The following is a 13,514-nucleotide window of genomic DNA, read 5'->3' as shown; positions in this document are numbered from 1 at the left end:
ATTTCGCTCTCAAATGAGTTATGAGGCATTTTGCTGCTGCGGCTTTTCTCAGATGCAGCCCGTGTGTCTTTGGCTGGGAGCGGAGGAGACCATTTTCCCAGTGAACAGATTAATGAGCGCTGAGGGAGGCTGTCCAGGACTCCCTCTCTCTCTCCTCCTGCGTCGCTTAGGCACTTTTCTATTCCTCCCAGAGCTTTGTCTTCAACTGATTTCTGGCTCTCTGTGACTGCTAAAGTAGCTACTCTCACCAGTGAATCACCCCCCACGCTTTCTCCCTCTCCCTTGTATTCCCTCACTTGTATCACTGCTGGCATCGTGGGTGTTGTCAGTGGCAACGCAGCTATTCCCATTAAATCCGGTTTGAGGGCACTCTCCACGCAATGCTCTCCCACACTCGCTGGGTACTGGTGCTCCAGTGTGTGTATCTGTGCTTCTGAGTTAACCACAGCATCGCGTGCTTCTGCAGCCACAGCAGATGCACAGGTGCCGATATTGACTGGATTGATAACTGTGGTTGGGACATATGTCATGATCACATTCGGGTCAGTAATGACTCCTCCAGTTGCAGGCTGCATCCGCTGCAGGCTTTCATCCGAGCAGTGATTCATACCACGTGTGACGTCTGTGACGTTGTGGTTATCTGACCGTTGGAGCTCATGTAATGGAGCCTGGTTGGATGCAAGTAAACAGGCCAGGTTGGTAAGATGATCCAGCCTGTTGTGAGGACCGGTGCTGGGCTCTCCCTTGGGACTCAGCTGTTGCTCGTAATCCAAGCCATTATCAAGCTGTTCCCCACACATCACAGTCTGGGCGTTGCCGGGTGAAACCGCTTCTGCTTTTGCCTTTAAATCCGCTTCACTGCCCGCACCTTCATTTGCCAGTGACACAGCCTGTGTATCATTCTCAGGTTGTATCGCTGCTTTTGCCTCTGCTTTTATCCCTGCATTCTTCTCCTTCTTTTTCTTTTTCCTCTGTCTGCTTTTCTTCTTTTCCTCTTTCTCCCTCCCTGGGTCTTTGTCACTTGCTGAATGAATACCTGTTGAACCTGTTTTTGATTTCTGACCTTCCTCATTGTGACAGTCTTCTTGTGTCTGTATCCCTGCTTCAGTATGTTTGAAATCCAATTGTTTCAGTTTATTAAGCTCCTTTTCTTTTTCTTCCTTTATGTCTGCCATCTCTGTTTGTGCTTCCTGTGGAGCTTTCTCTACCATCCCTGCGTTGCATTTTAAAGTACCAATTTCCTTGATGATCACATTAGAATCAATATGCTCCTCTCTCATGTTCTCCGTCTGCTGAGGGAACACAGGATCATTTGGGGTTTCTTTAAATGGATCTTCATTGGTCGCTGCCTCTAATTTGATTTGCTTCTGCTCATCCTCCTCCTTTTCCAGCTTAATCTCTGAACATTCATGCCTGCTCGGAGGTGTTGTTTTACGGAGGCTTTCATCCTCCTCAAGACTATTCTGAATACCCAGTATGTAATTCCTGAAACTAAACATAACTGTATCCTTCTGGGTGTTTGCTGCCTCACAGTTTCCATGTTTACTCTTGTTTCCATGGCCCCAGTTGCTATGTCCTGGCTGGACTACGATTGGAGGCAGTGCTGATGACTCATTGGACTTATTAACCATCACTTCTCCAGGTTTCCTCTCTGCAGTGTCAGGCTTGGTGTCGGGGAGCTCAGTGGGACAACGCATGCCCAGCGAGGCCATTTGCTCTTCACATTCCTGGAAAGCTTCTTGGAGCTCCTGGTCTATGAGAGAAGATGGGGGAGGGGTTGAGGGCAAGGGCGTGACAGTTGGCCGAGACGCAGGCTGGACATCTGTGAGATCTGGGTCACCGTCGTGATGCCTGAGACGAGGGCAGTGTGACAGATTTTAGAGTGTGTACTGGCAGGCACACAGCTGTTCATTCCACGATGCCACAGACCCACGTCCATGCTTACACACTGCACTCCACAATAAGCACACCCCAGTCTGCACACACACAGCTGCACTCAGGAGTGTAGCTGTGCTGAGAGCTCCATTCCTTACATTATATAGATTACCAGCTGTTTCCATATGGCAGTTAATGAACATGCAAGTCTGTTCCTTCACACCAAAACATGTGTTTTATTTAAGCAATCTCTTATATTAGATCTTAGACAATCACTGCCCTCTGCAAGTACCACAGCTGAAATAGCGATGCCTGTTATGCTGGGCAATGATACCCATTAATAAAGCTTAATTCTTAAGAGGTTAAGTTTTAAGGTTTAGCCAAGCGTGATCATGTGGTAAGAAGCTTTATCTAGCAGAACAGAACAGATCTAGCAGGTGTAGAAATCCAGACTTTTCATTACGATCACCATGAATAGTACACTTTTGGGTAACGCAAGTAACAACCCTACCCTATCCCTACAACACATCATCGCACTTTACATTTACAGTATCAATGCTGAAAAAGCTCAATTTTAATTTTAATTCTTAAAAAAAAAAAGGAATCCAGATCAAGTCCAGAACTACTATTAGTTTATCATGTGATGTATATGCCTGATATTTTCATTGAAATTGGTGTACTACTTTCAAAGAAACCTATTCCTGGAAACCCAACCTATACATATTTCTAAAACACCCTGCCTTGGTATTCATAGGTATTCATTTGATTCATGCCCCACCCTTTCACCAAGTTTCATCAAAATCAGTTCTGCTGTTTTGCTGCTAATAAACAAATGAAATATTTGAAAAGAAAACAACAACAAGTAAGTGCTTATCCTTATTAAAAGGAATAGTTCCTTATTATTTATTATTATTATTTTTTTTACACCTCACATATTAATGCTTGATCATTTAAATAGCACCTTGTGAATCAGGCACCAAATCACTTAGCTTCCATATGTATTCAGGGTGTGTACTGCCATAACATCGGAGTGTAAATGATGTAGCATTGTTGTGTTAGACTAGCTTTGTCCCATTCAACAGCTGAGTCACTGCAAACCTATTAGCCAGCAATAACAACAACACAAATCAGAATCGCCAAGCCTGAATGTGAGTGTAGTTCCACCCATCATTACATCATTACATTGAATAAAACCTGAAAGATGAACTCTTATTTTATCATTTTATCAGCTTGCATCTGCCCTGTGCCCGCAATCATTTTTCATGTCCAGCTACTGATTTGATCATAACCATTCTAACGGTTGTTTCAGACTCTCTGTCTCTGTCGTTTCCTTGACAACAGAGCCAATCTTCCCTCCCACATCACAGGCTAGTACACCTGATTCACTCTGCACCCCTTTTTACAGGGACGAGCAGCAGAATAGGCTAACTGAACAGCAGCTGGCAGGAGAATTTGTGGCTGTGGAGCGAGCTCTTACCTGCCACACTAGCCAGAGGCGTAATGGAGGACAAGGGGCGTCTTGCAGTTTTGCATTTTTAAGGTCTCTGTATGCCCTGACAGGAGCATCTGTTTGGTAAGGAGGTACTTAATCTTTTGGGATTTGTCTTCTATTCTATTTTCTGTATTTATTTCTTAAATTCATTACCCCAAAAACACTTACTACTAGAAAAGATGCACAAATTCCTTCCTGATTTGTTGTTGAAGGCCCTGATTTGTAATGCTTTATTGCACACGTTCACATTAAGTGCAATGAGTCACACCTTTAAGTGCTTCAATAAGGGTGCAATTAACCTCAGCACTCAGACAAAAGCGACACATGATTCCAGGCAGAACATAGCTCAGACTGCAGCCAAGCATATAAACACACCTCAACACATATCAAACAAGACAGTACTTAAAATGAACAACATTCTGTCATAGTATTGTTTTGTCCACTCCATGCTCCTAAGCGTTATTCTTTTATCAGGCTGTCCACTCTTATGATCACAGCCTCACAGTGCACATTGCCTCGCACACAGCCATCATTATGAATGCAGTACCTTGTATTCAGAACCATTGGTGGTCCACTGATTTCCATGTGATGCTGCAGGCCAGCCAGCAGGGGGTACTCATGCTCATACTTCGGCTTACCTGAGCTAGACTGAATGCTGCCGGTACACAGCATACACACACAAACACATATATAAATGAATTCATCCTTCTTTATGGTTGGCAAAAATTCTATTGTATAAATGAAGCAATAATCAATTCATGGTTTGTATCTCTAGTCTCAGGTTTGATCAAGATTACATTGAAATTAAGTGTGCTGATATTAAAACTACAGAAATCATAATAAAGAGTTGTGGTGTTTACAGAAAAGTAATTGGCTTCGTCAACTGGATCAGAATAACTTGATCAATATGAGCATCTACGTCTAGTAACTACAGTATGTTGTTAGTAGTGTTTCTTAGATATTTATCATATTCATGGTTCTTTTATATTTGTATACTTCTCCCTCTTCATTGTTATTGTAGTTTATTTTCCCACTCAGCTCAGTGTGTGTGTGTGTGTGTGTGTGTGTGTGTGTGTGTGTGTGTGTGTGTGTGTGTGTGTGTGTGTGTGTGTGTCCTATCCACAAGTTCTCCAAACAATGGGGAAGTGATTTATTTGCATGTTAGCTGTCACAGATGGAAACAGCTCAAGGTTCAGTGTCAGCAGGATATTTCTAACACACCCACAAGGTGGTTGTATTAAATCCGGACAAACCTGAACACATCACCACTAATGGCTTAACCTTTAACGGCATCAAAGACACACCCTTTCTAAACGTTTTCAGGGCATTCCTTTCCTTAGCAGTATAGATGTACACTGTGACGTATGATTTGCTATGCAGCTTTCACAAATATTGTATTTTTCATGTTGGGACCCTAGAGTGACTTCCTGCGAATCCCATTTAAAAAAAAAAGTTTCTTACGGGTTTCACTTTCTCCACTGTTGAATTTTCACTGTTTTCCCACAAAGAAGACAAGGAATGTAAACAACCAGAGTCATTTGATTCCCATTTCAGCAGAACTGTAATGGCAATCACACACCAAACATCACTTCTGTTCTTCCTGTAACCTTACGTCACTACTTTATCTCAACATAACCAGCAGAACTGTGATTACTACGACCTATTAGTCATTTGTGTGTGTGTGTGAAAGACAGAGAGAGAGACAGAGACTGATCAGTCTAATGGGCTTACCCCAGAGAGGACTCCCAGATGTTGAGCTCACTGCTGAAGTCTAAATTGGGCAGGAGGTCATGGGGAAACTCAAGCTCCTCCTTGTCATCTTGCTCTGAACTTCTGCTCTCCTCCACTCCAGTGAGGACTGCGATGTCTGGGAGCACTGGAGACTGCAAACTCTGCTGGCTGGTGGATGGTTCAGGCAGCAGCTCTTTGTTGTCCTTGTGCTTCAAACGCTCAATGTTGCTTTCAGCCTGTGGAACAACAAAGCAATTACATGAATGTGTTCCCTGTCCAAACATATATCCATTAGTCTGTTTTTTTCTGTATCTGGGTCATGTTTTGTTCAAATCAGCCAAAGAAAAACAAATCATCATGCATGGATAAAAATATAACCTGCTTGAGGCTGGACACTGGTGTAAGAATACGTAAACATGACCTGTATGTGTGACCTGCACATCCTGAGAGTTCACGCCAGTGAGCAGTGTGAGCACAGCAGGCTATTGTGTTGCTTTGATAATGCTGTCCAGTTAAGACCAGCTGAGATTCAGAATTCAATCTGTTCATTTATTATTTAAGAAGCAGGAGTACAAATGAGCACGACTACACACAACCACAAGAGAGTGTCAGGAGAAAAAGACAGTAGTGATTAAAGCCTTTCTTTATCACACATTTTAGATATATGCTTAAGGAACTTTTAGTCCCTTTTAGCTGACCGTTTTGGATTTACAGCCACAGATAACTGCATTACATTACTGCACTTGTGGGGCCTTTGTGTCATCTTTCATGAAGTCATGAAAGCAACTGTTTCCATTAAAAAACAGTGAAATAGCCGTCTGTAAGATATCACTAAACAACACCACAGTTAGGGTTTAAATTTTGGTCTAACATGTTAATGTAACACAAATTACACTTGAATGAAGACAATTTAGTGTTACATATACAGTGTATCAAGCATGATATTTCTGTGATTATCTGTGATAAAAGCAGATATATAATGATAATATTAGCTTCATATTTATGATCAATCAGATCCACAAACAAAATCATCATACTATGAAATAGTGGCTAAATACGCAGGTGGAACACAAAGTGGCATTGTCACACCTAGAGAAGCTTACAAATAAACAATTAAAGTAGCTCTGATTTATTATAGTTCTAAAAAACCTATTAATCTCTCAGTTATTACACTCTATAATCTTCTACACTTCAGGAAATATATCAAACTAGTGTAGTAGTGGTGAATTAACTGCATGTCGCTGGTGAAGATGCGTTACTATGTGAAGCTGTGTGTGTTGGCACACTGGCTTCACCTGTGTTGCCACCACAAAGAGCCTCCTCTGTGTGTAACCATCATGTCAGTGAAACGTTTCTCATTTCCCTCTTCACATGTACAGTATGAATGTTATTTTCCAGATTATGGAACCTGTATTAACTCAAATTTGGCTTTTTAAAGGATTTCTGTCATGCTCAACATCTCTCTCTCTCAATAGCCAGGGTTGTACATGAGGACACATGATGAACAAAACATCTGGAAGAGTCTCAGCCCAGAAAGAGACACACTTCCAAGTAAGACAGGTACTCAGCATGTTGACGATTCCCCAGTTGTTTCATTTTCTGCATAATCTTTTGAACTGTCATGCATGCACAGCTGGATACAGTTTGATCATTTAAGAAGGTTGTGTGTGTTCACGTGTCTGAATTTCCTGTTTCCTGTCACATTTGTCCTCGAGAACAGGTAATGTCACAGTGGGCCTGCTGCAGCTGTTTTACATGTCAGACAACCAGCACATGAAATAACATAACATGAAACCCAACCTGAAATCTGAAAATACAAAGTGACCACAAACAAGGTCAAAAGACAACAAAGCATGAGCAGGTTCATGAGTTGGAAGCAGAGCCCTTGTTGATAGATGAAGCAATGTGTGTTGTTGATTGACCCACAGGAGCAACAGAAAGTAAAGATGAGCTTGATCTCGATCCAACAGTCACTGCAACACTTCACTGCCCATCCCATGTGCTAAGCAAACTTTAAAACTTTGCCCTCCACTCCTTTGCTTACACACCTTTCAGCGTGCCATTCATCTGTGTGTAGTAGCACTCACCCAGCAGTGTGCTCCCCTGTGCTGAAGGTTACTCTACAGTGCAGCGCAGCTCCTCTGTTTCCCCTCTACCTTCCTGATCGTGCACTGGGCCTCTGCGGGGCTCTGTGTGTTTTGAAGTGCCCGGACGACGCCACGGACATGCTGCAACACATGCTGCTGACACTCTGACTCAGCTAACTTCCTCCTCCTCCTCCTCCTCCTCCTCCCACCCCTCTCTATCAGGTCCCGTCCTCTCCTCTCCTCTGTTGCTGTCGCTCCCCTGTTAAATTTCCATGAGTCTCCTCAGGCAGCTGTAGTGTGTGGGTGCGTGTGTGTGGCAAGGTGAAGGCAGAGACACGGCATGCACATTAAACACTGAGTGACTTGACTGGGCTGGCTACAGGGAAGTGCTCAGTATTCTCCACCCCCTCTGCCATAAACTCCTTCCACTCTATCCCCTCCTCTTCTCTTTCATCCTTCCCTTTCCACCTCTGCTCCCTCCTCCCTCCTCCTCTCTCCCTTCTGTGCACAGCCAGTTGCACTGACTGACAGTGCCTCTGCAGGTGAATGCTGGGAATTAGGCCAAGGGTCGGCTTGCACCCCCCCCGAGAGAGGATAAGGTTACACAGGGAGAAGCTTTGGCTACATGTGGGCATCTTTATCAATATCTTTGGTCATTGTACACAAAGCAAAGTGATGCTAATGTTAGTCATCCACACCAGCACACAAGAACATTACACCCACAATACTTCAATTCTCCAATCCTATATAAACACACATTCTTCTAGAAACACACATGAAAATCCTTTCAGTGTTTGAATGTGGAATTTTCCATCATGGCCAGTTTGAATAGATCCTATCTAATAGAAAATATAAATACATACAATAAGACCAGATAATAGATAGAAAAAAGCACTAAAAGCTATGAAAAAACAAATGAGCTCCAGCAGCACATCCTTTTCTAATATGACTTACAGAGATACACAACGTTTGGATGTTGGAATAGCATCAAATGGTGCAGCTCACTAGGGATACTTTGTAACTCAACTGGGTGTAATGTTGAGTCTCACAGCATCGATAATAAGCAGGGATAAAGTACTGTGGGTGTACATAGTACTTTGTAAAACGAGTCCCAAAACACACATTATAAACACTCACACACTCACGCACACATACATTTTGTACCTCCAAGGAATCATTCTCATAATCCTGAGGTGGAAAAACAACAACATTTTCTGCAGGGCCCTCTTCTGGCTGTAAAAGGGAATGGAAGAGTTTAACACATCTGCCGCATTAATGCTACACACACTATGTGAGTATGTGACAACAGACTCATGCACAGCCACTCAAAATCAATCACAATTGTTTTATGAATCAAATGTAACAATGTAAGGTGTCTTTCCATAACCAGAGGCAATGACGTCTAGGTTTGCAGATTCTATAGATCACGAGACAAAAACTATGTTAACGTTAATCCTATTAAAATAATCCTGAATTCCACAGTTGTGCTCGTTTTCCGTGGAAATGTTTTCTCCTGTTTTCTCTTTTTTTTCCTCAGAAGAACACAATTTAACGCTCTAAAGTGCACTAACCTTTTCAAATTATTAACTGGAACATTGATTAAAAAAATTTGGAAACATGCAACCACAAACAAATATTTAGAAAACCATATCTTCAAAATGTACCCAAAAGCACGATTTCTGTTAAGCATGGAAATGTATACAATGCCTTTATACTGTATTATTACTGAGGTCAGGATTTCAGTTAGTTATCGTGCAAGGAAGCGTTAGTTTGTTAGTCCTTTCTGCACTGAAGTGTTGATAGTATGGAGCAGCATGGGAGCAGGTGGCAAGTAGCGATGCCAGCCATCCAATGCCAGCAAAGTCACCCTTACCAAAGCCTCGGCCGTGCTGTTCTCGTTCCCCATGGCTTAGTGGCTGCGGGGGCGACGGTGCCCAAACCAGCAGCCTTCTCACATCAGCTGGCTGAAAAACACCAGCACAGAAGTACCATCAGAGTGAAGAAATCCCACGGCCAGTGCACACAGGAGCTCCGGCCCCTCGGTAGTCATTCGGATTCCAACTACGCAGGATTAGAGGTCTTTGGTACGAGGTGGAGCGAATGTTTTGTGTTTGGCTGTTGCTTTTGAGATTAAGAAACTTATGCAAGACCTCCCTGAGACTAAATTGCAGGTTCTGACACAGGCTTAAAACCCTCACAGCATCTATCACATCTTTATAGTTCTATTAATATATCCTGACCAGCAGGACACGGTCATATGATTTCTTCTCATCTACATGACATCAACCAACTGGCATCGGTTCCTGGGATAAGACCAACCACCAGCCTCAGGAAAGGATTGTCATACTGCAAACTACATGTACTGGATTTTAAGCACTTAGCTGTGCTTGTGACTGAACAGCAGACTGGCATATGACTGATGATTTAAGCCTTGTGTGGTAAACAACAGATTGGTGTACAGGCGTTTGTTAGGGAAACTGACAGGATGACATCACAAGGGTTAATTTGAATGGTGCTAAAAACAGTATGTTTGAATAATAAAGTCCTACCAAGATGTTGAGTGTGTTTAATTAAGTCATGAACAGGGTCTAGGTCAAGGTTTTAATCTAGTATCAACACATATTGTAGAACAAACAGGAAGTAACCCTTGTGATGTCATAGAGGTCAGTTTCCCTAAATTTGCCCATTATCCTCAACAGCAAGAAAAGCTTGTTTTCACATGCTGTTCCCCAATAAATTCTATTCTATCACATTATCAATTATAAATTAGCATCATTCTGAACAGTAGACTTGTGTGTGTGTCCTTGTAGCATGTACAATGTTTCTGTGTTCAGTCAGAAAGCACTGACCTGAATATGAACGACTTCAAAAATAGAGATCTGCTTTGTCCTCAGCTGTCAGCCATTATTCCAGCATTATGCATGATTTGTCATGTGCATTATTTATCTCTGAATAAATACACACATATTCTGATTGAGGAGTGTGACTCATTCATCCAAATTTCAAAGATACAGTGATAATATCCGTAATGATGCCATGTGAAAATGTCCTATTCTGTGGTGTGGCAGCGCTCCCCCTGTACCCGCCTGCACGCTATTTGTGTGAAGGGGGTGTAATTTCAGCCTCTGTGGTGTGGATGCATGTGCACTTCAACTGGCCGGGTTGTTTCAGGGTGTTTTGACAGCTCAGAAAGCAACGGGGTGATGAGAATGATGCCAGGTCTCTTGTCACTTCATCACAAGCCTGTCACACAACACCGAGCAGTCTCTTAAGCTTTCGGATTGAATGAGCACCATGTGTCTTAGCTCAGACGTAAACACTGTAGGAGGACGCTTGCCCTTTGTCTGACCCCTCTACCAGCACAAGTATAGAACTTTACCAATTCTGCTTTGATCACATTTATCTGGATAGAAAAGGGGCATTTGAGTTAATATCCTTGCATTGAAACCTATTGAGATATGAGGTTATTATGAAATTATGATGAACAGATCATCGGTCAGATCTCCTTTTCCATGAGAAAAAAACGACTTACCAAACAAACAAGAGGCTCTCACAGCTAGAAGTGTGAAGGTGAGGTACCTTCCTTCCTAAATAAACAAATATTAACATATAACTCAATAAAATGTTAGACGCTTATCTCCCTTAAGGAATTATAAACCTGATAAACCACACAAATATAGTAGGAATAAAATAATTACTCACCACTGCAAACAAGAAATGTTCTCACAAAGTTTCTCACAAACACTCCAATCTCAAGGCCAATGTTTGTGTCTGTCCTCTCTTGTAAGGAGCCCCTGTCTCTCTGTTGCTATTTTTGCAGAGTGGGAGGGAATCGGGTTGGGGGGGCTAAAAGGGGTCATATGCTGTAGGTAGTGAGGTAGATACAGGACAGGAGAAGGAGAGGTGCAGCAAGGGCTGAGGGGAGGGGAGGGGAGGGGAGGGAGGGGACCAAACTGGAGCTGTGGAAGCCATGTGTGTATTCAGAGCAGGGGAGCTTGTTATGACAGAGTTCAGGAGGCCCAGCATTCAGCTGCATGGGACACGACTACTAAAGCAACACTGTAAACAAACACGCAGTAGCTGACCCAAAAGTAACAATTAGCTTATAACTTTGCGTTTAAATGAACATACCTACAATTGTCTGTAATCTCATTTATGGTATATGTCTGTTTCTTGATTTGACAGTAATCTGAGCATATTTCACTCATGCAGATGTCGTGTCTAGGCCTGACCTGCAGAGGGCGCACGATAACCGAGTATATACTGTATACTGTATACTGTGTCAGGGGAGGGACAGAATAATGAGGGAGAGTACTGAGATGCAGAGTGGAGGATGGTCATAGGGCAGTGGTTCTCAAACTTTTTCTTTCGCGCCCCCCTTTTATAGATCATAAGTTTTTCGCGCCCCCCCCCCCCCAACTTTTCGGGCGCGATAGAAACACTTGCTGGTGCCAATGCCAGTGAAAATCGCTGACCACACGTTTTTCTTTGTCAGGAGCCCCCTGTAACCCCCCTGAACACACTGGTTGTTTCGGACGGTGGTCCCGGTGGCCGGAAATAATCTAAAAGCAAAATTGTGTTGTCCGTGCCGCGCCCCCTATAACCAGAGCACCAGACCCACTGGTGCTTTCGACAGTGGTCCCGGTGGCCGGAAATAATCTAAAAGCAAAATTGTGTTGTCCGTGCCGCGCCCCCTATAACCAGAGCACCAGACCCACTGGTGCTTTCGACAGTGGTCCCGGTGGCCGGAAATAATCTAAAAGCAAAAACGTGATGTCCGTGCCGTTCCCGGGCGGCCCGTTGCCGGCACACTTGCACACTAGGGGGGGGGGGGGGGGGGGGGGGGCGCAGAGCTTGAACTGGAAGCCTATCTGACTTGTATATGTGCTGTTATTTCTAATCATTTATTTTTGATGTGTACTTTTATTGCCATTACTGATTTTGTTGTTTGTGTTTGTGTGCATGCAACTCAGATATACTGTAAATGAGGCCTTTGAGAATTAAATAAAGGTTGGTTTATAAAGTGAACCAGTTTAACCTACTTCTTGTAACCGTGGAAACACACTGATCCTATTCACACGAACAGTACATACACAGAACCTGCAACATAAAGCTAACTACAATAATGTCATCATGTTATGGTGAACAGAATTTACTGACATCAACTTGATTAGAAACCTAGTGTTTGTCATTTATCTGCCTTTATCACAGACTGACTTCAAGCAGGGTTCCCAATCTGTGGGGCTGGCAGGCTGGGCTGATTTCCATGTCTATAAATACCACTGATTTGATCAGCTCTGTCCCTGAAAACACAGCATGCTCCTCACATGCCTGTTTCTTGATTTTGCGGAGCTTTCCGCACATCCACTGTCATGCATCGTCTTGAATCTATCCAGGATCTGTCACACTATCTCCATTTTCTCTCTCCACTACAACCAGCATCACCCTCTTGCTTTTATTTCAGCTCCTCCCTCCTCATCCTAACAGCTCCTTTTCCCTGCTGACATCACCCCTCCTCCAACATTAGAGTACCATACACATTCATGCTCTCTCAGATCTCAGTACAATCTCTGCTCTCAACCAGCAAAATCAATGAATTCCATTTTTTCTTGTACTGTACCTCATCAATGCTGTCAAGCATCATATTCTGCATGCTGTCATTACCTGTCTGTGTGAAATTCCGATGCAGCTCCCCATCTTGTATTCCATGTCCTCTTCTGGTGAAGTGACTCTGGCACTACATGGTTGGCAGAGCACCTTTCTGCAGAACTGCATCGTTCCCAGGCAGACACAGCATTGCCAAGGCAGGCAGATCTTTGCTGGAGCTACACAGTGAGTGTGCGTTTGCCTGTGTGTGTCTGCCTGAGTGGCTAATAAATACTCCGCACTGCCCTGGGTGTGCCTGTGACATACATTTTCAAGCCATTGTTATGTAAAATCTACATTGCATAATGAATCGAAACTGATGATTGTGAAAATGGTGAGCTTCTCTTTGCAGCATAACAAGCGGCTGACGCTGCACAGTACAGACTGAAGCAGTGGCAGCACTGATTTGGAGGGAAAAAACACTCAGGGGAGGTGGGAGGGGGGGTGGAGTGGAAGCAGAGGCTGAGAGGAGTGCCTGTCTCTTTAAAAGAGCCGGAGACTGGGAGCTTTTCTGCCGATGACTGCGATTATACAAGTGCTCATCCAAACAATTCTGATCACTGCAGAGTTCACTCAGTCAGAATGGATCAGGTGGAGAAATCACAGCAAAAAACTGAACAAATAAAGTGAGATATTTTTTATCCTTCGTTTCCTCTCCGTGCATACTCGAGCCGACGCAATGG

This window comes from Genypterus blacodes, unplaced genomic scaffold (assembly GCF_046128005.1).
Source record: "Genypterus blacodes isolate CSIRO-AG114 ecotype Tasmania unplaced genomic scaffold, CSIRO-AGI_Gbla_v1 ptg000012l_1, whole genome shotgun sequence".
In the NCBI taxonomy this organism is placed as follows: domain Eukaryota; kingdom Metazoa; phylum Chordata; class Actinopteri; order Ophidiiformes; family Ophidiidae; genus Genypterus; species Genypterus blacodes.
The sequence above is the reverse complement of the archived record's forward strand: the minus strand, read 5'-3'. Positions refer to the sequence as shown.